The sequence below is a fragment of the Sebastes fasciatus genome, chromosome 8 (genome assembly GCF_043250625.1).
Source record: "Sebastes fasciatus isolate fSebFas1 chromosome 8, fSebFas1.pri, whole genome shotgun sequence".
NCBI classification, from domain to species: Eukaryota; Metazoa; Chordata; class Actinopteri; order Perciformes; family Sebastidae; genus Sebastes; species Sebastes fasciatus.
The window spans coordinates 25,321,928-25,348,463 of record NC_133802.1 but is presented as its reverse complement, the minus strand read 5'-3'; the positions used below and the strand labels follow the sequence as shown (position 1 = coordinate 25,348,463).

General features: G+C 39.3%; 1 protein-coding gene across 2 annotated transcripts in view; it reads left to right on the top strand.

Annotated features, from left to right (window-relative positions):
* Nucleotides 1-1,119: 1,119 nt before the first annotated feature.
* Nucleotides 1,120-26,536, top strand: part of LOC141773021 (guanine nucleotide-binding protein G(I)/G(S)/G(T) subunit beta-1) — a 43,280-nt gene continuing 17,863 nt past the window's right edge. Inside the window, exon 1 of one of the 2 annotated variants that reach the window (XM_074644643.1) lies at nucleotides 1,120-1,570. The gene's annotated coding sequence lies outside the window, so the exon portion shown is untranslated. The remainder of the gene's footprint in view (nucleotides 1,571-26,536) is intronic. The other variant, XR_012594990.1, reaches the window with a different exon arrangement.

The window sequence follows — 26,536 nt, the reverse complement described above, 5'->3', positions numbered from 1 at the left end:
TAAGGTGTGTTGGTGTTATCAAAAAATAAAGTCCTAAGACATGTTAATATCACAGACGCAGAAAGACACTAGGACCTGTGGAGCTGTGTAGGCCACAGTTCCACAACTACTGGCATAAACACAAGGTCTGGTGTGTAGAAATGTCTGTTGTTCTAACCTACTTTGGCGTGATAAATGCTAATTTTACTTAAAAAAATGGCAGTATTTCCTGATCTTGTATAGATAGATACACTAGTATATAATAGTCATTCCTAAATATAAAAATTAATTGGTAGCAATGGTTAGTAGTTATGGTAGATGATAGTGAAAGTACCCCCAATAACCTGTGGAGCTGTGTAGGCCACAGTTTCACAACTACTGGCATAAAAACAAGGTCTTGTGTTTAGAAAGCCTGTTACTTTGGCGTGATAAATGCTCATTTGATTTTAACTCGTTAAATGAGCCAAGTTGTGTAATTAAAAGCAGTGTTTTTGTGCAGGTAAAATGTTATCTAAGGTGTGTTGGTGTTACCAAAAATTTAGTCCTAAAACATGTTCATATCACAGACACAGAAAGACACTTTTACTTTTTGTAAAATACACTAGTATACAATAGTCATTCCTAAATATAAAAATCAGTTATATCTGGTAGATGATAGTGAAAGTGTAGGCCACAGTTTCACAACTACTGGCATAAGTGTGTAGAAAGTCTGTTGTTCTAATCTACTTTGGCGTGATAAATGCTAATAATGCTTAAAAATGGCAGTATTTCCTGATCTTGTATAGATAGATACACTAGTATACAATAGTCATTCCTAAATATAAAAATCAGTTATATCAGAAAGTGAAAGTGTATGCCAGTTTCACAACTACTGGTATAAGTGTGTAGAAAGTCTGTTGTTCTAACCTACTTTGGCATGATAAATGCTCATTTTCTTGTCCCATCTGATTTTAACTCTTTAAAATGAGCAACGTTGTGTAATTAAAAGCAGTGTTTTTGTGCAGGTAAAACGTTATCTAAGGTGTGTTGGTGTTAACCAAAAATGGCAGTATATATTTCCTGATCTTGTTGGTTGTTGGTTGGCCGTCGACCCCTTCCTTCGCTTCTCTCCGCTTTACGTTGTGACGCTGGCGTAAACGTGGGGTTTCCCAGACCTGATCGCAGGGTTACCGCGCCCATCTCTGCTGTTTGATGGCCGGAGGAAGAAGCGACTAGAGATCCTGGATCTGTTGAAGGGAAAAGAAGAAAAAAAAAGAGGGACGGGACGACGACGGTGGGGAAAAGACAGAAAAGAAGAGGGGGATTTGTTTGCTTTTGAGTTGGAAGAGAAGAACGAATAAACTCTTGATACACACTAGTCTAATCTTGGGTTGAACACCGCCTTCATATCTCTGCTCTGCGCCTCTGAGCCGGTGTGTCTCCCCCCGTCGGCGGGTCAGTATCTGGGTTCGGGGAGTGCCGCTCCTCGGTAGCTACAAACTAGCTCACATCTTTAGCTTTCAGCCTGGGCGGAGAGAGGAGAAGACAAGATTGTTTTGCTGTTTTCCAGTCAATGTGATACAAACAACGGATACTCCTCGACTGAAAGCGGGTAAGGATATTTTATTTATGCTCCGGGGAATGCATTAAAGTGTGTGCAGTTTGTGCTAACCGTTGTCGAGCAGTTGAAGATGAACTAAAGGGGTTAAACTGGGTTAGCTTCATGCTAAGCTATCTAGCAAAGAAGAGTGGGTGTGGGGTCACTGTTAAAGAGAAACTTAACCCCAAGGTGTTAATCCACCAGAATCATATTAACTTATTAATTTACTTATTATATCTACTGGTATTTAATGATAATAAGAAGGTTAATTAGCCAGCACCCTTCTCACAAACCTCCAACATCCAACATCCAACCTCCAACGTCCGGGTATCTTTCTCCTTCTCTTCAAGCTGTTTTCAGTTAATCTGCTTTATTTTAATAACATATTTACATTCAATTCAGGGTTCATTTAAACCTTATATTAAGCCCCAACATATTGGATCTGTATGTGGGCCCCAGATTTCACATCTTTACTCTATATATAGCTACCTGGTGAAGCTACTCTTTTATAGTTGACTAACTAACACCCTAGGCTTTTCTAGATGGGTGAACTGTTTTATTGTATTTGCATAACTCAAACAAACAAATGTGTGAACAGAGTTTTTGGATTTACTTCCTCTCTCTCTATAATAAAAAAAAATGTTGTAGCATCATGCAAATGACAACGAAGGGGAGTCTAAAAATGGCTACTTCAACAACCAACAACCAACAGAAATCACCAACCAACCAGCCAACCAACCACCCCCACTAGTCCATACAAGTTAGCCAGCAGCAGCAGCAGTGGCCACAGCCTACGTTTTGCATGCAGCCTGCTTTATATGGCTGATCTTGGGTGTGTGTGTATTTTGTAACATGGCAGCCAGAAAGAACAATTTGCCTTCTTAGTGAATACAAACGGTGTTGTTGCATTGAAGCGTTTAATATTCCCCAGTTGTGTGCACACAAGCTGTGTTTAAACTAGAAGCGTTTTAATCCAGTGAATCGAAACCAAACCCATCATGTATTATGGCTTACTGTATGTTTTTATGTTAACAATCCCACGTTAAGTCTTGCAGAGTCAGCCATCCACTAGACTAGATAGTGCTGATAATGATAATTCTTTTGCACGATTCTGCACAAATAAATGATATATATATTTTGCAGTAACACATTGAAAATCTTGACAATAAAAGCGTCGCTGCTGTTGTGTGGAGCTGATAGGGGCAATAGCCATTTTAGTTTCATGAGTGTTAAACCAGTGTCGGGTTTGCAAACACACACACACTTCGATCTTCGTCTTCTTTTAATGATGTGAAAACGAGATTGTCTTTTTAATTGGATTTTGGACAAATCTGTTTATCTCGATCACGGGTGTGTTGCAGGGCAAAGTTAGTGTTAGCAGCTACACCATGCATGCCTCACACCGGGCCGCGCTGCTCCATAGTATTACAAGCTCTTTTGCCCTATGATAAAGCATCAGATCATAGTTAAGCACACCAGGGATAATGTAAAGTAGAAGAGAGGAGTTTTATTTTGAGGGTAAATATGCAGAAAGATTGGTTTAATAGCAACGAGTCAGACGTTTCTGTCGCAGGAAGCCGAGCTGAGCGCCTCCTCCAGATATATGTAGACGAAGTTATTGACCAGCAGTGTTTCAGATAAGGCATCTAAAGAATCCATTGCTAAAAATATCCGATTCTTAGTCGTTAACATTTTCGCTGTTTCTTAAAAGAGCTATTTGTATTTACTGGTTCCACAAAGATGAATTCATTTTGCCGTGTGTGCCCCCTCCCTCCGCCTCCTCGAATGAATGGGTTCCTGTATTCAGGGCCCAAGCAGCTGCAATGAACAAGATGGCGTTCAAAGCCTTTTTTCATCACCGCTTTTTCTCAGACTGAGAGAGACAGATGCCCAACATCGGATGGGTTCAGGCTTGGCAGACTAGATTTCTTTGATTATTTTTTTTTACCCAATCGTAAAAAATGTACAGAATGTATTTATATATATATATTTTTAAAAAACGTTTTTAAAGCTGATGGGATTCCTGGTCAGATGAATCCAATATGTGCCACCCTCAGATACAGGATAACATGGTGGGGAAAGGGGTGTTGCACATCTTGACTGTGAACCCTGAATAACAGGGAACATAAGCTGATAAATATTTGTATGATTTATAAGAAATAAACATTACATATTTTGATATTAAACTTAATGCCTGATTTAAAACATCTGTATGCCACCTCAGATACTTGACAACATGGTGGGGAAAGGGGTGTTGCACATCTTGACTGTGAACCCTGAATAACGGGGAACATAAGCTGATAAATATTTGTATGATTTATAAGAAATAAACATTACATATTTTGATATTAAACTTAATGCCTGATTTAAAACATCTGTATGCCACCTCAGATACAGGATAACATGGTGGGGAAAGGGGTGTTGCACATCTTGACTGTGAGCCTGAATAACAGGGAACATCACTGTGATAAATATTTGTATGATTTTATAAGAAATAGACATTTAGATTTACATACTTTGATATTAAACTTAATGCCTTATTTAAAACATCTGTAACCACACCTCAGGAAAATGGGACATATTTTTCTCAATCCTGTCTGGGACTTGCACATCTTGACTGTGAACCCTGAATAACAGGGAACATAACTGTGATAAATATTTGTATGATTTATAAGAAATAAACATTACATATTTTGATATTAAACTTAATGCCTGATTTAAAACATCTGTATGCCACCTCAGATACAGGATAACATGGTGGGGAAAGGGGTGTTGCACATCTTGACTGTGAGCCTGAATAACAGGGAACATCACTGTGATAAATATTTGTATGATTTTATAAGAAATAGACATTTAGATTTACATACTTTGATATTAAACTTAATGCCTTATTTAAAACATCTGTAACCACACCTCAGGAAAATGGGACATATTTTTCTCAATCCTGTCTGGGACTTGCACATCTTGACTGTGAACCCTGAATAACAGGGAACATAACTGTGATAAATATTTGTATGATTTATAAGAAATGAACATTAGATTTACATATTTTTGATGTTAAACTTAATGTCTTATTTAAAACATCTGTAACCACACCTCAGGAAAATGGGACATATTTTTCTCAATCCTGACTAGGACTCAGTTAAATGTAACTGAATAGATAAATAAAATAGATCTTTCAATGTAAATGAAAAATCCAGAGATGAAGGTTTCGCTCAGCTTTAAGTGCAGTGATTTTTCTCGCATTTTTTTCTTTTGTCAAAACACTTGGCACTTGAATATATAAGTAACATTTATACAACTTTATTACAAAGAAAAACTGTTCGGTGTGCTTTTACATGCCCTGTAGATCAGCCACATTTCTTCAGTTCATACAAGTATGTATTTTTTTTTTATTTTGGCTATTTAGCGTTATCAGTTTGAAAGGTTTGAAATTCTGCAAATTTTGAATGCCACAGAAGGACCTAATTATATTACATTAAACTGTCAACTTCAAGCATGGACCCCAAACTCCCAATACTGATTTATTTTTTTAGAAATGTTTCTATCCCGGTAATTACTGACAAGATTGTACCACAACACCCGAGACAGCCCTCTAACTATTGCCTCAGTGACATCACTGGAATTTAAGATTATGTTGTCTTTTATCAGATTATTTATTTGTGAATGAACTGATCCGGCACTTTAGGCCTTTAGTTTAACTGCTCTCACCTATTAATCCACTGCAGATGAAATATGAAGCATATACATAGCATTGGCCAAAGCATGTTTTTATCAATAATGGTTTTAATTTGAGCACCCAGTTATCTAACAAGGCATTAAACATTGTTCCATTTAATGTTAATCAGCTTTTGTGACCTGGACGTGACCCAAACTATACTGACACCCAGAATGTATTTGACATCCTGTCCAGTGACCCTGGTGGACAGTGATAGCATAATCTGCAAGCATTTCTGAAAAATTGTATTGATGTCTATACAATGATTTAAGTGGTGTTTGACAAGCCTATCTGAAAGCCTTCATGGCAGTAATGTGTGCCTGAAAGACATTTGTCCCTGGATTTGTACACAGCAGAGCTTGTCTGTAGGATGAGTGTCACCACAAGATAATGACCATGTGTTTAGAACCTGAGTCATTGGCCTTTCGCGCTGGGAGGGGGGTCTTTGTTTTTAATAAAAGGGATTTTCATCCCGCTGCTGTGGTATTTTTTCTTTTAATCTGCGAGTGCAGGATATGAATGGGATTAAAATCTTAGTCTGTGGATTTCACTCTTTGGGATTATGTGGCTTTGGTCAGTGATAGTGCTGATTTTTCTTCACTGCTGATATGTTCCTGCTTTTAACTGTATGTCCACTACTACGCATTTGTAAAATGCAGAAAAGTGCTGAGAGGCTTCGCAAACAAGCACCTGAAAAAACACCTACAGGCAATGAGTAAAATGCACCAAGTTTTCCTGTTAAGTAGCCAGGTCTGTGCTACTGCAGATACATTTATAAATTTAAAAAAACATTCACATACAAATACAAGTGTTAAAGTACCTGCATATCAATCTTTTTAATACAGTGTAGTAGGGATGTCACAAGAACCAATACTTCGGTACCAAGTCGATGCCAAAATTCTGAAAACGTTTTCTACAGCAGTAGTTCCCAAACTTTTCCTTGTCAAGGACCCCTAAACTGACACAAATTTGACCACGGACCCCCCATTTGTCCCAGGGTCCCCCATCTGATAGGATTTTTGCTTTTCAATGTTTTATTACAGAAATGTATGAAACCCATGACCAAAATAGTCTGTCATTGTGTTACTTATGGACGGAGTTATAGGGAAAATTAATTATTCCCTTTTTTGCTGGGGACCCCCTGGAACCCACTCAAGGACCCCCACATTGAAAACCACTGTTTTACAGCAACGCAGATACTGGGGATCAGGGCTCGAGACTAACGGCGTCCCATTGTCCAAAGGACGATAGAAAATTTCCAAAGCTCTATTCTGTAAAAATGAGTATTGGGCAAAGGTAAATTATAACGTTACCATGATGTGTTCAAATGTAATCTTGTAAATTTTAGGTTTTGGTGAGAAACTTGAGGCAGATCATTAAGGATTAATAACAAATTTGCAAAAAACAGTATTCAAAAGGTAAAAAAGGAGTGTGGGTTGCAGTACATGAGATTTATGTTTTTGTTTTTTACCGTGTTATCAAATTGGGTATTGAGAATCATTGAATTTCACTGGTATTGGTGTTGAATACTACATTTCTGGTACCATGACATCCCTACACTGTAGTATACACTATACACATAGTAAGGTAAGTTTAGTAGTAGCCGCCCTAATATATACCGCTACCCATTTACGAGTGGTAAAAGTTCATAAAGTCAATTGTCATCCAGGTTGCCCAGAATCCCCCACCAGCACAGAACAGCACATATGTCAACATCTTGGTAATTTATACAGTGTGGCAGCATTGGTGTTTCATGTCAAGACTGAAATATTCAGGGCTGCACATTAGCTTGATTTTTAGAAACAAAGAGGTGGCTATCTGGACATGACTGTTGGTATCAAATCGTCCAAAGAGAGTCGCTAAACTTAAAACTTGTCAGTGTGAAATATTTACATCCAGGGTGCTGATATCTTGGGTCAGTCATATTCATTAGCTACAATCCCTCATTTCTGACTGTGCATATCAGCACCATGTCATGCCATTTAAAAAAAATGTGTCTCTTAACATCAGAAAAAGCAGATATTAACACTGTGCTTCGTTTCTCTGAGCACCTCACTGTTTGTTCCAGTCTAATTGCTGGTGTTTAAGACTTAACATGTTTTCACTCCGTGTGCATTATTGGATGGTGCTGCTTCGGATGATAAACTTTCCTTTCTTAATTGGCAAAGTTTTTCTGCAGAGTAAACAATATACATCACCTGTCTATTTTGTGTGAGACTTTATTTACCCCAATCCTGTTTAGGATCGTCTTATCGACTATGATGCTAAACATGCTTAAGTAGCCAAAGTGTCACCAAACCACTGACGTCTTGTTACATAGTTTATCCAGAACAGCTCTCAACGTTGAAGGTTGTCATTTTAGGTGCCAACACATGAAGTTCCCTCAGAGGAAGCACTCCTTCTTCTTTCTATCCAACTTTTATTACCAAAACAACAATGTTGGTCTTTAGCTAACTCAACGCTGTTCTTATTTAGGGAAGTAAGTAAGACTGCTGTTTGGTGGTGTCGTTTGTGCCATTGTGAACATAGGTGCTTGCTGAGAAAGCACAGGATCTGCTGCATAGCGTCTACAATTCTTGCATATGGTAGGCAATGTGTTTCTGCAGTTTTTGAACTAATCAGTCTTACGACTGAATCAATAACGATCAGGGATGTATGAGTGTGCAGTGTGTGGGCCTTCGACAAAAAGACGTGGTCACAGGTCGGTGGGCGATGTATCCGCCAGCTCGTTCTAAGGGAGTGACGACAAGCTTCGATTGGTGGCCCGAGGAATTGACCGAGCAGCCGGACATTGCAGTCAGAGCAGGGGGCAGTGGATGCAGGGGCAAGGTGGCATGGTAGTCTTGTGTCAGCGTGGCGAAGTCCTTCTCATTCAGGATGTTGTACCAGTTGGTGAGCTGAAGTTCACAAGGAGGTTCAGCAGCGGTGGCTATAGGTGGGACATCTCTAGTGATAGTTGAGGGCACCGGAGGAGCGTCCACAACACAGAGTGCGGGCAGCAGCAGGACAGCGTAGGCATACGTTGGCAGCAGCCATGAACATATCCCCTGGATTGACTGGAGCTTCCCTTAGGGAGAGCCCGAGTGGGTTCAACAGGTTGACAGCCAGAGGTGAGATCAGATTCTTCTTACGTTTTCTGGCCACCACTTTGGTCCAAGTGGCCTGAGTTCACAGGATAGTGTCGGAAACAACCCAGCTCATCGCAGCTATCTTTTTTGCCTGAAGAGAGGCAGTGTCAATGAAACTGGACAAGAGAATATCCTTCTGTTTTAGTTCATCTGATAGTCTGCGGATGTCTTCTTTGGGTGAGCGATACTCATGTTTGCTTTCGTGAGTAGGCAGCAGTCAATACATGGCATGGTAGGGAATGTCCGCCAGAAATCAGTCACTCGAAAGGAAAAGCCGAAAGCACCGAGGTGTGAAATGCGTAGTGTGTGGTAAAGTGGTTACAAAATGATTAAGATCATTAAAACATGTTAAAATCACTATTGAAATCAACTATGAGTCTAAAGTCGAAATTTGCCGTTGTCAGATGCAACCACGCCCACTTATGTATTCATAGCCCCGAAGTGGGCTGTCTGTTCCTGAAAGACTGCCGTGTGATTGGTTAGAAATAGCTTCCTCTGTGTGAGGTCGTCGTTTGTGAGCATATTGTCCAGCAATTTCATTTAGTGACACTATATCAAATGCTAAAATGTTCTTATCGAGGAAATGTTCCTACTGAAATCAGTGGTTAAATTGTTTGTATTGCCTAGACTGTGCCAATGTGCCCTCATGAAATAGCCTCTTGTCATTTTATGTTTATTCGTATACGTAGTTATATCATGTCAATCAGCCAACACCGGCACTTTGAAAAACCAACAGGACAGCATAGCTGCTAATACATGGGCCTTTTGATAATCCATTGTTTAAGGCGTAGCTCTCTTTATCCACAATGGTGTCTTCAACTAGCTAATCTTAATTTAAATGGACCATTAGTGGGGGCCTCTGCAGTATGGCTCCCATTACTTTACTCTTAGGTCTGGTGTATTGTGGTTGAGAAAGTCTTTTTCCTCTTCACTCACTAAGCTTCCTACATAACTGAAACTATTTCATCAGGGTGTGTTGCACATCCATAGGCAAATGTGTGGCTAAATATTGTGTAATTGTATAGGTTGCCTTTTTTTTAACAGTACCAGAGGTAGAAGCTGTCAAATTTGTTTGTTAAAAGATCTGCTAGCTGCTGGCTAGTTTGACCTGTATTCAGTTGTGCTGATTATCAGTCCAGCTGTATTGGTTATATTCACACCGTTATGTTTGGAGTTTGCTCTAATGCTGATTGTCACTGATTGGTCGAACACAAACCTAGAAGCTGCTACAACTTGTATACAGCATTAATTCACATTGCAAGCAAGTACTTGGTGACAGTATCAACAGTTCTGACTGGAGGCCTGAAACGATTGTGGCGACTGAAGCCTATTGCAAGCTTTTTTGGGGCTCACAGACTTGTGAGAAGAAAGCAATTTTATTTTGAATGTAGTATACTGCCGGCCACCGCCTTACTGACGCTAGCCTGCTGTTGAGCAAACCCCACCAACACTACCACTACTCTGAACTGGCTGACACCAAGGAAACAAACAATCAACACAAATGATTTTTAGTGCAGACCGCATGTGACCAGCCACATGTGCCCAGCCACGTGTGCCCATATATTACACATAGTACAGTACAGTACACAAGTTGGATTAGGTGTGATTTATATGTTATACCTGTTAATGGTAGGGCTGGGAAAATATGCATATGCTTATCTCCCGATTTGATAATCTGATACTTGGGTGCCGATTCAATATGTATTGCGATTCTCTGATTCTACAAGTATTGCGGTTCGATATAACAATTTATTTCAATGCCATGGGAAAAAATTGAATCAAACGCTTCTAGGGACTTTTATTTTGGAAAATCTCCAAATTGACACAGTAAAAATGTTTGATTTTCACCCTGTATGTAGTCAGAGTTGTCCCGAAGTCTATATCGGTCATTGTCAGGATTTATTTTTATTTTTTTTCCCCCAGCAGCCCAAAAATCAAATTAGTGGTATTTCCCTTTTAATTTATATAGGACCGGTAACATGTTTTTTACTTCTGGTGAATATAATCCAATTAATCTTGTTTCCATGTATGTATTTTGTATACTCTTTGTTTACACCTTATTTTGAAAAGTGGACGTAGTCACACACATATACTTCCGCTAACCTCGCCAAGTCTATCGTTACATCTCCCGTCAGCACCATTGGGGCCATTTGAATGAATATAACATAAATGGCAGTATATGGTATATGCTCTACAGTTGCAGCATTGACTGATTTGTCCACAGAGATGAGAGTGACGGCTGGCTTGACCACACGTTACCACAATATGATAACGTTTCCTGTCCATGAAGAGTTTGAATGTAGCTTTAGCCATGATGTTTAACTCTGCTTTTCTGGGCAATGTGTGAAACTCAAATTGTTTGCATACTTTACTGTATGTGTAGTTTTGCTTGTGTTACATACTTTGGATTTAAAATGTGAGGGTGCAGGTCGTATCCCCGCGAACCCTCTGCCGTTTTCTGATTTCTCGCTTCAGCTTTGTTTTGATTTTTGAAACGGATATGACATCACGTTACTCAGACTACAACAATAAAAGCGGTAACTTCCATCTACCTCCGCATAGACTCAAATGAAGCAAATATATCGATTCTGGCATTAAAAAAACATTCTACTCCCTTATTGAAATCGGCGAGGCATTAGAAATATATGTATGATGTGAACCAGACCTGTTCAAGTTGGGGACCATTTCACAGCAAGACCTGCCAAATATGCATAATGAAAAGTTTACTTTAGTCCCCCTAACCTATATAATATACAACACTTTTGTACAGTAACACACTAAACATTCGTGCTCCTAAACTATTCAAAACAGTGGCTAAAAGGTCTCGGCCACTGTTTTGAATAGTCAAAGTAAGCGGCAACAGAGCAGCTTAGTGACCCACACAAGCCTGTCACCACTCAGACACTGTGTAAACCTGCCAAAAGCCCATCACAAGCCTGCTTTGCCTGTGCACCTCAACGCCTGCCCTGCTTTGAATAGCGACTGTTCCTCTGTCTATTTACATTCTAGCCCTTACATTTGGCAGCCATAGGGAAAATGTGACCAAACCTGATCCTAAGATTGTGGGGAAAGACAGCCAGTATTAGTGAGTTTTCTTCCTCTTTAAAGCAAGAAAGGCCAAAGTCACTTGAGCAAAAAGAGTGGGCTAGCTGTCATGTGACTCTTCACACACACTTGTTCCTCTCTTGGAAGCTTGGAGAGAAAGCACGGGGGGAGGGGTATGATTATTAATGCAATCAAAGGAGTGTATTTTATGTTTTAAATAAAGTCATGCTTTTGGCTTTGGGCTAGCCTGACCTTCCCTTCCTTTTTTAATTTAACTCATTCATTTATCTGTATAAAAAGCTGCTTGTGCAACTGTCTTAAGCACAAAACATACCTTTGTTAATGTATGTGACTCCCCCTTTTCAACATGGATTTCTTGATTGTTTTCATGACATTCACAGAAAATGGGCTAACATTAGTGCTAGCCTGTCTGTTTGGCTTGAGCCCTGTTGCTCAGAGTTGCTTTTTCAGAGGATTGTATTACATACCAGCTTATAGTAGGAATGCACCATTACCACTTTTTTTTCAGAGCAAGTACAAGAACTTACATTTGAGTACTTGCTGATCCCGTGTACCAATATGAGTACTTAATAATACCATTACAGTTCTAACAATGACTTTGAAAACATGTTTTATTTTCATCAGATGTTCCTCACTTTGATTTTAACAAATTACATATACAACATGATGCTGTTGTGGACATTTTAACATACAACTTTGTGTTTTCGTCATAGAAACAGAGCATAGTTTGCAGTAGGGATGTTAATAATTAACCGTTTCAATATTAAAAATGATGATTTAAAAAAAGCTTAGTAAAACTCAGAGGATTGGCTTATCACTTTAAGGAGAATAGCGGGTCCACCTGAAGTGAGTTGTCGCTAACTTTGGGGCTAACCCCCTTCACTTTAATCAGCAGTTTGCAAGCAAAACACAGGAACTTGCCTTGGGTCTTGAAGAGTTGTAGCATTTATTCACCGACAAACTGTACACACACTGCACTGCGACGTTCACAGCCATAACGACACTGCTAACTTCATACTCATCATCACACACGCTCTCTCTCTTGACAGGACACTTGCTAACGCTACGCTTGGCTTGCAATACACTGGCGGAGACCTTGACAGAGTATGCCATGCAGACATACTGCTGACAACCTCGTGGTGGAGACTAAAGTGACTGCATATGTCCACGACATGCTAATGCTGCTAACGCTCCCGGATGGATGAACTGGGGACTCAGTTGCCTGTTTTGCGCATACACTGCAGCCGATTATCGGGTTATTGTTGCAGCTGGGTGGCTTGTTAGGCGCTTCAACCACAGCACCCCTGCATGCAAGGCACTAATCTTGTTGGTTAACATCAAATTGCTGTACAGTGGTATCGGGAGCGATTGCATCGGAGTAGGTAGTATGAGTACATGAGCACAGTATCTGACGCGATACTGGTATTGGTGTGTCCCTAGCTTACACTGAATTATATTGTCAGATATGTGGTGTTTTCATTTAGCTAATTTTGCCTGTTGGGAGTCACTTATTCTACTATAGCCAGTGCCTGCTATTTCTACTAACAACAAAGCACCCTGTCTAGTAAGAGCACACCGCATCATGGAATGTTTCACTAATCAATCAATTAAATCCCATTGATGTTATGTCCCCTATAATCAGACATTACCCACAGCAGGCAGCCACATTGAGGGAGCACACACATACAATTGAGCCCAGTTAAAGGGACAGTTCACCCAATTTCTACATCTAGCTTGAGTAATGTTTGCAGGAAGGCCCAAGCCTATTTCAAGTCATAGTGGAACAGCTGTGATTGAAAATAAGTGTCTCAATATTTTTCCGAATATAACAAGTTTAACAAACGATAAATAAAGTAGGATGTCTCGAGCTGATGGGCAGGATCGGCAAGCAATGCGGCAGGAGCTGCATTGGGTTTAAAAAAACGTGGTCAGTTTGCCTCTAAATAGAGGTTCGATATCCTGCCCTAGTTTTAGGTAAGGTTCAAAAAGCAGTGGTATACATACAACAAAGCACTTCTTTGGCAATTTAGTTAAAGATATGAGGAAGGCAACAGGAAGTAATGGGCAGTACCTTAAGCAATTAATCATCAATCTTTTGGCACCTCAGTCTTTTCAGAGCTGTGGGTTGTGGATCTAAACAGTACTTAACATTCTACTTGGACATAACATGATGAGATAAAAGGCATCAATTTTGAAATCCAGTCATTTCAGGCCATAGAAACACTTAAAGCGCTTTCACATGCCATAGTCTGTTTGGCTAGTCTGAATCAGAGTGAAATTGATGCTTTTGGTTTGTTTTCAATTTAGTCTGGTTTGGTTTCACAGAGCACAAAATAAGGCGGACCAAATAAAAAAAAAAAAAAATTTGCTGAGGGGCGTGTACGAAGGAGAAAATGTATCTGTTTTTTCTCAAAGCTGCCACTTCTATGCAGGGAGTCACAGACTCCCTTTATTGTTGTCGAAGTGTTTTCACTTTGACTCGGCACTGATCTACTGTGCAAAGGAATCCCTTCTTCTCCAGTATATCTTGAATTACTTTATAAAACGGCACTATTTTTGTCCACTTTATTTAGCGTATTCTGTTTTTTCTCTTCGCCCCTGTTGTTGAGCAAATATCGGAGTTCTGCAGAAGTCCAGGTCAGTCCTCTCACTCATGTTAACCTGTCGTTTACCTGTGGTCATCTCAACGAATGCACGCACAGGCAGCCTGCACTTTGGTTCGCTTGGAAATGGTCCAAGACCACCTCTCGCAAGCAGCCTCAGACTGGTTGTTTCAGTCCACACCAGAGTACGATTGCTGCGTTCGCAACTGCCCAAATGAACCACATCAGAGTTCGATAAAAACGGGCTAAATGTTGGTTTGTGAAAGTGCCCTAAAATACATAAAGCCTTAATTCATCCATCTATCTGTCTATTTTCTGGACCCACTTTACCTGTACAGGGCATGGGCTTGGAGCCTATCCTATTTGCTTACATTGGGCAGTACGGGTGCACATAAGACAGATCGTCAGTCTGTCACATGGCTAACACGTATATACAACCATTCATACTCTCATAATTACAGTTAGCGTCACCAATTCACCTTACCTTGAGCCCATTACACATTCCATAAAGAGGGAAACAAAGGGTATAACATTGCATTGATGCGCATACTTTCAGTAAGAGAAGCATTGTGTAACTGACAGAACGTTGTTTTTCTTAAGCTTTTAGGTAGTGTGACTGTTGTGCAGGAAATGCAAGGGTTTCAACATACACTTATTGCCCCTGGCTCCAAGTCCGCTGATGTGGAAAGGTTTTTGTGTCACGCATACAGCTCTAATGTGTCCTGTAAAATGCATTTTTTTCTAAAGCCAGCCCTCCACCCCTCCTGATCTATGAGGCTTCAACGGACTGAAATGGTATCACATAAATTGAAAGCATATAAAGTAAATGTGTGTCAGCTAGTTTTGTTAGTGCATGTGTCATTCTTCTGGGCTTATGTTTGTCCTGTATGGATATTTAAGTGGCCAAATGTTGACTTGCTACAAATAGCTGAATAATGAAACGATCTTTCTGGTACACTTTCACTCAAGAGTTTACATCAGAATGGAAGGTACTACATTCACCCCAAAACTATTCCGGGGAAAAGGTGAAGGCAGCCTCTTTAAGTTAGAAAATTGCTGATCTCTACTGTTTAATTTTTCCGTCAAATGAATTGTGCACTCAAATTCAGTGGAAGATCATGATCAGAAGTGTGTCAGCCTATGCATACTCATTTGTAGCCCCAGGATTTTGCTCCACTTTCAATGGAGCAAAATGGGTTATGGGGCCCAAGGCTATTCATTTTCAGTTCAGCCGTTCTTCCTGAGACCCATAAGGATTTGAAATATACCTACTCCTCAGACAGTGATTAAAGGAATAATCCACAGTTTGTCAAACTAAGCTCGTTACCTGCTGTATAGCATTAGGAGGGCTGGCCAGTACGTGGCACAGTGTTAATCGTCACAATATGCATCGTCAGGGCAGCATGTCAAATTGCCTTTATGGTGATGCTGTTGCACAGACATTTAAAATAAACCACAGCCACTAGGGGCAAAGCTGGGCTTGGTGGTTGTTCTGAGTGTAGCCACTTAAGTATTCTAGTTACCTCACTATATTTTTTGTACTGCCCCTGCTAATGTGTTTCAGAAAGGGAGTGTTTGTTTTCAGCTTCAAGCCTTCCACCATATTAATGCTCTGACGTACCCTTGTGGCTGTATTTTTGAGAATATTGCGGTAAAACATATTTAAAGCAATGGTTTTGGATATAAGAGTATGCGCAAACATTTTATACCAGAAAAATCGCTTCAAAGAATTACTGTTAAGGCTGCACTGTTTGTGGTCTTCAGATAATTTGGGAAAAAACAGTAATCAATCAGAGTTGGCATGCCTTGTACAGTTAGATTTTTTATTTGTATTGAAGCTCTTGCATTTTCTGACACACATTTGACTAGATATTCATTCATACTGATGCTAGCCAAACAGTGAGAGTAGGGTTTCACCTCCTCCTCCACGGTGCTGTAGTTGCCTCCTGTTTGGTGGAAAAACACCATAGAAAGTGTGTGTTGGAGAGAATGACAAAGTGAGTGAGATTGGATGGGGCTTTTAAGAAATATCCTGGAGCAATCCCCTTCTGTCTTCTCGTACTGCATCATCAGCTCCCTTGTTCCTGCCTTCTTTGTGACCTGGTTGTGTTTCAGCTACATTTACCATGCATCACTTCCCCACAGCACTTAGACGGACCCTCACCCACCAACCAGACAAAAAAAGACGCATGCACTTCCAGTATCATTTCGCCCCGGTTTTGCGCTAGTAAAACTGTCAAAATTGGATATCTTTAAACATGGAAAACTAAAACTGACATAAGTTCATATTTTTATCAGGAATGGTTTGCGATCTGAGTCCTTTCATATTGAGTAACTGCCAATACCGAATACGATCTGATTGTTGTACTTTTCTTTTCTACATAATGCAAATTCACAGTGCACATTTAGCGTAGTATGGTTACAGTAAATTAGTGAAGCAAATTGATGTGCCAGTATGGTTTGGACAGGATTTGGACGTAATCTCTCCATCCCCAGCCTGAAGTTTCAATGCATTTTTTAAACCAAGAGCAACAATTTAGAGTTGTGGTCCACCTCAGAAAAGTAAGGAATGGATTGGGCATTAAGCAAACACAATCCATCAGAAATGGATCGGGGCAGTTTACTAGGGGTGGGGTAAAAAATCTATACAGCTTATTATCACGGTATTTTGCGTGGCAATATTGTATCGATACACAGACATCAAGTATTAATCTTTTATTATATAAACTGTTAACCTCTTAACAATCCAACAGCCCTTTATTGTGACTTTCAGAGGCTATAGCGGGCTCAGTCTTAAAGCTAGAGTGAAGATAATGGTATCACATGAAACTATAAAAACCTAAAAAATTAAAACAGATGTTGACAAACTGCATAATTTGCAATTGAAAAAAGGTTAATCGCAGTATATCGCAATATATTTTATCGCAATACTCAGCATATCGCCAAATATTTAACATCGCAATAAGATCATATCCTGACTAGGGCTGGGCAATATATTGGTATTACATCGATATCGTGACATGAGACTAGATATCCTCTTAGATTTTGGATATCGTAATATGGTATAAGTGTTGTCTTTTCCTGGTTTTTAAGGCTGCATTACAGTAAAGTGACGTATTTTTCTGAACTTCTATTTTATGCCTTTACCCACTTAGTCATTATATCCACATTACTGATGGTTATTTATAAAAAATCTAATCTGTGTGAATATTTTGTAAAAGCACCATTCGTCAACCCTACAACATCGTCGCAAAATCAATATTGAGGTAATGGTCAAATATATTGTGATATTTGTTTTTCTCCATATCGCCCAGCCCTAATCTTGACTTAAATATTGGGATAATATCGTATTGTGGGGCATTTTGTGATTCATGCCCCTACAGCTTATTGGTATAAATGGCTAGCTATTATATTTGACATTACTTTGACTGATCATAATGTTGCCAGTTTGGTGGGTAGAACTAGTCTGTGGTTAAACTGTCACTACTGGTTAGTCTGAAGGTGCTGAGCACAATATGAGAATTTGAACTCAAAGTGAAAGAGCACAGGGGTGGGAGAATGCTTTTAAATATTGCAGAGTTTTCTTCCGCTGGATGGATGGATGGATGGATGGAGAGAAGAAGAAGAAATGAGGTGTCTTCTCTCCAGACAGAGTGCTTTTCTAAAAGCCATTCCAGACCTGATAGTGCAGTCCCATTGTAAGCCAGGAATAGGGGTTTTAGAGCCATGTGCCGTTTCACCATTTTGGCTTCGACCGAGGTACAATGTGTGTGACCATTTAGGTAAATATTGACATTTAAAACAGCGTTTCATGGCTTGTTTAAGTCAGAATGAGATCCAGTAACTTTGTTTGCTTTTGAGGTTTCTGATGTGCATATTGGCATCATGGATGCTCAGATTACTTTCAGATTTGTATTTGTTTCATAGACATCATAACTACAACAGTGTTTATCTTGAAATGAAACCAGGTGAATGCAGAGCTGATCATGGTCAATAAGTTATGTGTGCGTTAATGTATTGCAAACACTTCCGTCTATTTGCCTATAATGTGACATATGGTCACCAGTGACACAAATTAATGCTTTGCCAAAATATTGTAAAATAAATACACTATTTTCCTTAGCTGCAGGCTGTGCAGTGAACACAGATGAGGAAAAACACCTCATATACTAGGGCTGTGTATTGGCAAGAATCTGGTGATATGATGCGTATCATGATACAGGGGTTACGATTCAATATATTGCCACACTGTAAGCAAGGAAATATATTGAAATTTTTTAAAATCTAATTTTAAGAGAACTGTCACACTATAAAGAACACACCACCATATGCATACAATCTGAGTAAAAAAAAGTTTACTTGTTTTATGCAATCAAAACAGTGGGATCTGCATTTGCATTGATCAGTCCCTGTAAAATCCAACATCATAGCACTACTTTGAGAGGGCACATACGCTGAGAGGACATCTCTTTGCAAATGAAATGAAGTATTGACTGAGATAATCTTTTTATGTAAACTATTATTTAAAAATGTATGGTGTTTTGTATAATCAATACAGTATCACAAAATATATAATATTAAATAAATATCTGATATTGCGATATTCAATTTTTAATTAATATTTTCTTACACCCCTATCATATACCCAACTACCTGTCACCAGACACTTTAAAGTGTAAGGGTTTAAAGCGGAAGCCATGGGTCTAATTATAAAACCCCCAGCTAACATTACAGTATAAACAAAGGCTGTTATAGTAATGACTCATGACTTCAGGTTGAAGAGCCCACAAGCTAGCAAGCTGAGACTACCCACAGAAAATGACAGATGGTCATTATAACACGCATCAACAACACGGATAAAACATACATTCAATAACCCCCCCCCCCCAAAAACAAAACAAAACATGGCCTCCTCCCTAGTATGAATTTGGTTGGACTAAAAATGGCCCTTTAGTTGACCAGAAACCCAAATTCCAACGCAGATATGATGAATGTTTAAACTAACATTTATGTTTATTAGGCCTGCAACTAACGATTATTCAATTATATCAATTAGTAATTTATTTTATAATGAGTAATTAGTAATTATATATCAATTAGTCATTCAGTTGTTTGGTCTATTAAATGTCAGAAAATATTGATCAGTGTTTCCCAAAGATGACGTCCTCAAATGTCTTGTTTTGTCCACAACTCAAACATGTTCAGTTTACTGTCATGGAGGAGTAAAGAAACCAGAAAATATTCTCAATTAAGAAACTGTAAACTCAAACTGATTAATCGATTATCAAAATAGTTGGCTACTCGATTAATTGTTGTAGTTCTAATGTTTATTGTGCCAGGGAGGGGTTGAGGCACCACCACTAAATTACATCTTTCAAGTACAAAGTATATTTTCCTGCTCGTGCACAAATTCAAAAGTCTCTTTTCACTTTGAATACTATACATTGAACAGCTTCTTGCATTCAGTCAGTGTTGATTATTTGTTTACCAGCATGGACTAGGCCTAATTTAAGTCAGACTGACCTCATTTTGTGTGAACTGCCAGACTATCCTCTGGTGTTGCAGCACCTCACACAGCGCCTCCTGCTGATCCTCCACCCTCCTCTCTGATTTTATCCCTACATTTGTCTGTTGGCATAAGCCCGCCTGTCAGGATGTCCTGTGTAACCTGTTATTGTAATGCAGCTGATTGCATAGCCTGGTTCAAAGCCTGGATGGACACTGGCAAGTGCAATGGAAGTAGCAGAAACCACAGAGCAAGTGTATTTGTAAAGTGTGTGTGCTGTCGCCACATCCGCCGAATGTTTTGACAAAGGGAAGAGAGAGAGAGACGAGCACAGCTAAGGAAACACCCTTAAAAAGGAAACGCCTGCTTAGAGAGTCTATGCGCTCGTAGTAAGGTGGAGGCAGCATGCTGTTGCAGATAATCAGTAGCGAGGCACAACAAAACGGTACCATCCATATCCTGCTGTACTTACATGTATGTTTCTAGTAGCAGCAAACCAACCACAACTGTAATGGCACTAGAATGTAAGATCTGACAGAGAAGCGAGTTAGCAGGAACAATCAGACCGGGGAGACGGGATGCAGCCGTCATGAAGGCAAGGGGTGGGGCATCTGGTATCCAAGCAGGAGGGTGTAAATTATTAAGCCTACCATCTCTACCCCACCTTTCAAACACTACTGTGTGCTTAAGCTCAATATATAGCTGTGTGTCTGTCTCACAGCTGGGAAATATGTGAAGAAAAATAATAATCATGGTGGTTGAGACTGACAATATTGCAATAGTTGATTGCATAGTCCTATACGTTTTCCCTTTACATGCAACAACACCGCTCAAACTTGTAAAATGTCCCCTGTCCATATACAATAGGGATATTCCAATCATTTTTTTTGTCTTAGACACTTCCCTGCAATCCTTACCAGGGCAGCGACAATACTCCGGTTTTATACTATCACGATACTTGGGTGCCGATTTGATATGTATTGCGATTCAATATTATCATTTATTGCGATTGTTGTTAACTTTTTTAACACTAGACCATGGTAAAAAGATGAATCATACACTTCTAGGGACTTTTACTTTGGAAAATATCTGAATTAATACATTAAAATGTTTGATTTTCAGCACGTATGTAGTAAGAGATGCCCTGAAGTCAAATATTCAATATACAGCATATGGGTGCTCTACAGTTGTAGTGTTTGCTGATTTGACCACAGAGATGAGAGTGACGGCTGGCTTGACGTTACCGCAATACGATAACGTTTCCTGTCCATGACAGAGTTAGCATGCAGCTTTAGCCATGATATCTACCTCTATTTTTCCTGGCACTGTGTGAAACCCAAAGTGTTTCCATACTTTTCTGTATGTGTAGTGTTTACCACGTTGGATTTAAAATGTGAGGGTGCAGGTCGTATCCATGTGGACCCTCCGCTGTTTTCTACTTTTTAGTCTAGTCTAGGCTAGCTGCTGCAGGCTGCGGTTTGTTTTGGTTGAAAGATACGGGTTCTAGACAAGTATAGCAAGTACCAATCCTTTTTAAAAACATGCCTGTATCGGCCCAAATCACAATCCTTTGCCAGCAATGATTCTGTCACTCAGATAGCAATGACACAGAGGAAGCGCTGGTGTTTTCTATTCTTCTCTGTTCATTTACTGGGGTAACCTAAAGAAGTGAAGAAGATTGTTCCAGTTTTGACAGTTTTGGGAAAATATCATACTTAAGACATGTGATGAATATCATGGAAGTTTTACATGTGCGTACTACTAGTGTTTGGTAGTTTTTCCCATTTGCTTTAAGTGCTGGACACATGCTCCAATGTGGTTATATTCATCTCATGATAAAAATCAGGCTTTAGGCCAAGTCCATTGAAGACAAATTTTGGACCTGCAGAAGGCCTAATTAGAGGAAAAGATTAAATCATTTTAATTTTTTCCAGATTCCGCTTCCCCCCAAAAAAATTCTGTGTTTTGCATTTAAATTTCTCTGAATTCTGTGTTTTACTATCAGAGAACATTTTGTCCTCAGACAGGGTGTCTAATCATCCGGTGGATGAATAAAAATTCAATAAGATAATATTCAAAATTTAATGAATATCAATGCATTTCATGTAGCACAACATTGCACTATTTGTTATCAAAGAAAGTGCTTCAATAGTTATAAAATAAAACATTCCATGCTTTTGTAACATAAAGTGCTCTAAATTTAGCTGTTAGTGTTGAATTCCTCAGTTTTTTGGATGACTTGGCCGTCTCAGTGGGCCTCTTCGACATGTCTGTGTGGAGGAGGAGCTGAGCCCCGCCCTCGGTGAAACACCAACACAGAGAGCAGAGGACAGAAGCAACGTGCCCGTAAATGACACCAAAACATAGCGACAGTTTTTTTTATGTTCATTCGGCTTATGCACTGTGAAAAAGCGTTTATAATGGTAGGGGAAACCCAGATTGTTATAAATGGCTTCCGCATTTTGGTAATTTTTTAAAATATATATTTATTATGATATTTTGCAATTCCATCCGTGTTTTCCGCATCATAGAACCCTTAAGATGTATTGTCAGATTTAGCCTGTTCATTCTGGACTACAAAGGAGACACACAGTAGTCAGGTCTAGTATTTCAGTATATATGGTATGACAAAATCTGAGTGTGGGTCTGACCTAAAAATACAGTGCAGCAACTTAGGAGTGGAAAAACATTGTACTCCCAGGGGAAATGTGCTAATGAAAACCCCATCGCTGACAATTATCATTTGATTTTGTTTGCTGTGCTTGTCAATCACATAAATGATCCGTAGTGGGGCATTTGATATTTTGTTTATACGTTTCACAAAGACTTATTTATTGCATTCTTATTGTACTGGATTGCATTATGTTGTGTAGCTTTTTCTGTGCTGACTCCCCGTACAGTATTTTGTACTGTGTATATATATTAATTTGTATTTGGCTGAAAACCAGATGAGAAAAGCTATATTTTGGGAAGGCCAAGAAACCCAGGACAAAGTCAGTGTAGGCCTCCTCTGCTCAGTCTCTAATGCTGGGAAGCTTACCGAGCCTTGCTCCCCTTCACCAAGGGGTTAATTAGCAGCTCCCCTCCCAATTGTCCTCTGCTTGTTCACTCTCATTAGTTTAATCTGGCTCTGCCCTCCAGCTTGCCTCTATTGCCTCTATCCTCTTGTGCACCAGAACATCTCACTGCCTACCCGACTTCTTATGTCATCAGGGTGGAGCCTTTCGCCTACCCCAAAAATCTACTGGCAAACCCCCCACCAGACCATCCTGTGATATATATATATTTATATCGCTTCACACATGCTGCCCTACTGTGTTTATTTAGCTATCATTTAGTTTTTCATTTAATTGTCCTCTATTTTTTAAAATATTATTAAAATATTGGAGATTAAGAGTGTCCTCAGCCTTGGTTACAAGAGGTCCACTTTTGATTATTTGCGCAAATAAAGTTAGCAGCACAGTATGTGTTGGGTGATGCGATTAGACTTATTGTCTAATAAGTCTTTTCCGTAACACTGCACATTTATTGTTTCAGAACTATGAAAAAAAATTGTCCAACGGTAAAGAGACCGTTTCCCCCCCCATCTTTTGTAAATTACATTTTAGTGCTGCAAAATAATGGGGAATTTTGACGAAATCGCAAGGCGCAATATTTGTTAAAGGGGAAACGTGTGTCAAAATACAATTTTAAAGCCAAATATTCTGTACAAATGAGTATATACAGTACAAAGCACTGTACACATTGTTCAAGGCTGCACAACATAATGCAATCCAGCACAATAAGCCTGCATTAAATAAGTCTTTATGAAATTAGGGCTGCACAATTAATCCAGATTTTATCGAAATCGCAAGATGGCCTACTGCAATTTTCAAATCGCAGGATGAGGAGGAAATCGCCAATATTTGTTAAAGGTGAAATGTGTGACAAAATACCATATTAAATTAAATATTATGGTGCTGCAGAGATGTCCTTGCCTACACATTATATTATTCAGACATTTTAATAGGGTTTTCAATGAAAATAATTGTATAATGTAAAAATAATTAAATAAAAAATCATTCCCAATTGCAATATCAGTCAAAATAATCGCAATTAGATATTTCTTCATAATCGGTCAGCCCTATTACATTTACATAGATTATATACGTTATTATTTAAAAGGGTTGAACCATCTTAAAATTGGATTTCTGAAATCCACAAATGCACAGTTTTTATTTATCAAACCCTCCTTTTGAAATTAAATTGTATAGAGAAGTCAACTTGCATTTTTTTCTTCATCCTACGTCCTGTATAAAGAAACCTCAGCAGAAATGTTCTCTGATTTAAGAAGATCATCTAGCCCATTAAAACGTCTGTATGGTGTGAAAATGAATGGTGCATGCATGATCATTGCCGTATGGGAAGGAGAAATACCAATGTAGTGTGTGTGTGTGGAGTCAAATTACACTTCCTCTCTCCTTGTCACTGTGTTGTGCTCGAGATGTCGGAGCTGATAGGAGTGGCTGGAAAATGTGAAGTCTGCTCCCCTCCTACTCTTTCTCCTCCTCCTCCCCCACCACCTCTCTAAAAATAGCTGGCAGAAAGAGAAGGCAGTGTTGGGCTGCCAGTGGTTTCAACACTCCCACCACCAGCACAAGGGGAAAAGAGTCCTCTGAATCACACCTCTATTACTAGTACTAATTGCCAGTAAAGACTACCGTCTTATTTTAGGTTTTCGTCAGTAGAAATTCTACTACATTTCATCAATTTGACATAAACCTCATATTGGATTTTTTGCATTTTAGAGACCAGGTTATTTTGAACACAGAGGCCAATGAGTAAATCATAAATATTTGTAATTCAGTCATACAAAGCGATCTGAAATTGACCCAGTTTTTACAGTTTTTTTAAGGACCAAACAACGTTCTTGACGGGCTACATCGATCACCTGACCTCAGCCCAACTGAGCATGTTGTTTAAACCAAAAGTGAAGACAAAAAGATCCTTAAACAAGAAAGAAGTGAAGATGGCTGCTGTGCAGGCTTGGCAGGGCATTACCAGCAAAGATATCAAGTCTTTACTTGTGTAAATAGGATTGTAGACTAGAGTTTTTGCAACCAAATATCTGACTTTATTTAACGTAATATGTTAGATTATGTTTGGTGTACTAAAGTTGGGAGGCTATGTTTTAAAAGGACCCAATATGGATTTACAGACCCTTGACTTAAAACTGAACCCAGCCTTCAGCCATGGCTGAAAATAGCATTTTCTGCCATTTTTGCATGAAAAAGTTCTTATATTAAAATGGGTGGCTATTATTTTTCTGTTCATCAAGTTGCAGCTCTAAACAAATTACTACCCCACAAAGGACTGCAAAGGGTATACCGATGTGTCCTCTGCGGCCTTCTCATTTAAAGTCAGGACAACCAGTCCTTGCTCCCAGACAGAATGGATGCTGTTCACATGTTGTAGCAACCACAAGGCTTGTGTGACCAGTCAGCAATGTCTATCACTGTAGACTCCACTCCCATAGTTCCTGGGCCATGGGAAAACACTACTTCAGGAGCAAGTACGTTTATGGGAGCATTAGCATGGTTCCTCTGCAGAGCTGGACGAACGTATCAGAAGGAAAACAGAGTGCTCACAATGAACACTTTAGGACTGACGAGATGAAGTTACTTAGGTGTCCTAAAACAAAACAAAAATCAACTGCATTACCTGAATTTCAGGTGCAATATCTGACAAAAAACACTCACCACCACCACCACGGCAGCAGCATGCCTCACAGTGGTATTTTATTTAAAAAAATTAAAAAAGACCAAAACATGGAATCAGACAAAAATACAGACAATTGAAACAAACCTGTTCGGTTGCAATATAAGGCATTAGGGTCAAGGTTATTTTAGCTGTACGGTATGTAATGATTTGATGTTGAGGAAGAATTGTCAGCAGTAGAAGTGTGGTCGTTGAGTTATTCATACACTGCGGTGTGTATGAATCACCATAATCTGGACTTCATCAACCGGTGGAACATATCCACGGGGATGACGTGTTTTTATAGGCCAACCCGGAAGTTAGAATCGCCCTGGGTTCCCTCGACAAAAAGCCAATGAGATTTTTCCATTGGGTTTTGTATTATTGCAGAAAAACGTTTATGATACTTGCACGTTTTGTTCAGCCAGATAATCTTCACAAATGAACACCACTTTTATGAATTTTGAAGCGTGGATGCAATCGGCAGAAGTAAAAAGCTAACGTTAGGCTATAAACAAACTATACCACGGTCGCATGAGCGCGTGTATATACAGCAAGGTTGCAAAGGCGGACGAGTTGGCGAGATGATGTTTTGTAGTCACATTTAGCCACTTGTTAGCAACCGCCTTTTTTAAGACATATAAAAGCTTCGAAATTCACGGGTTGGGTATTTACTGACATTTTATATCGGAACAAAACGTTAAAATCTCTTAAGCATGTGTTAATTACAGACCTTATTTCAGGCATCTAACTAAAAACACATTAAAAAAAAAACCATTGACTTGAAGTGCTAAAATGCTAAATAATTTCCGGGTTTTAGGACTCATTCCTGTAACACTCTATACACCTTTTGCAAATGTTCAGGTGTTACAGTTTGGTATGCCTTCATGTTCCAAAATCTGTTGACCAGCTGATGGCTTTTGTTGAAAAGGCCACTTGTAGGTTACCTGTTAAACAGAGGGCTATTACAGAGAAGACAATAATTAGCTTGTGATATTACAATGAGATGTTTTTATCACGAAGATTAGGGGTTAAGGCGCCTTGCTTGCTTAGATGCAGACCCATTTAGCAGCGCTGGCCAATCAGGTGACAGGTAGCTACTGAGACGTCAGAGGCTTGAAGGATAAGGTGTTCATTCAGAAGGTCTCAACACTCCCAGGACAAAGGACCTATATCGAAACAGGGAGGTAAGGTGTGTTTGCAGAAGAAATGGTACTGTAG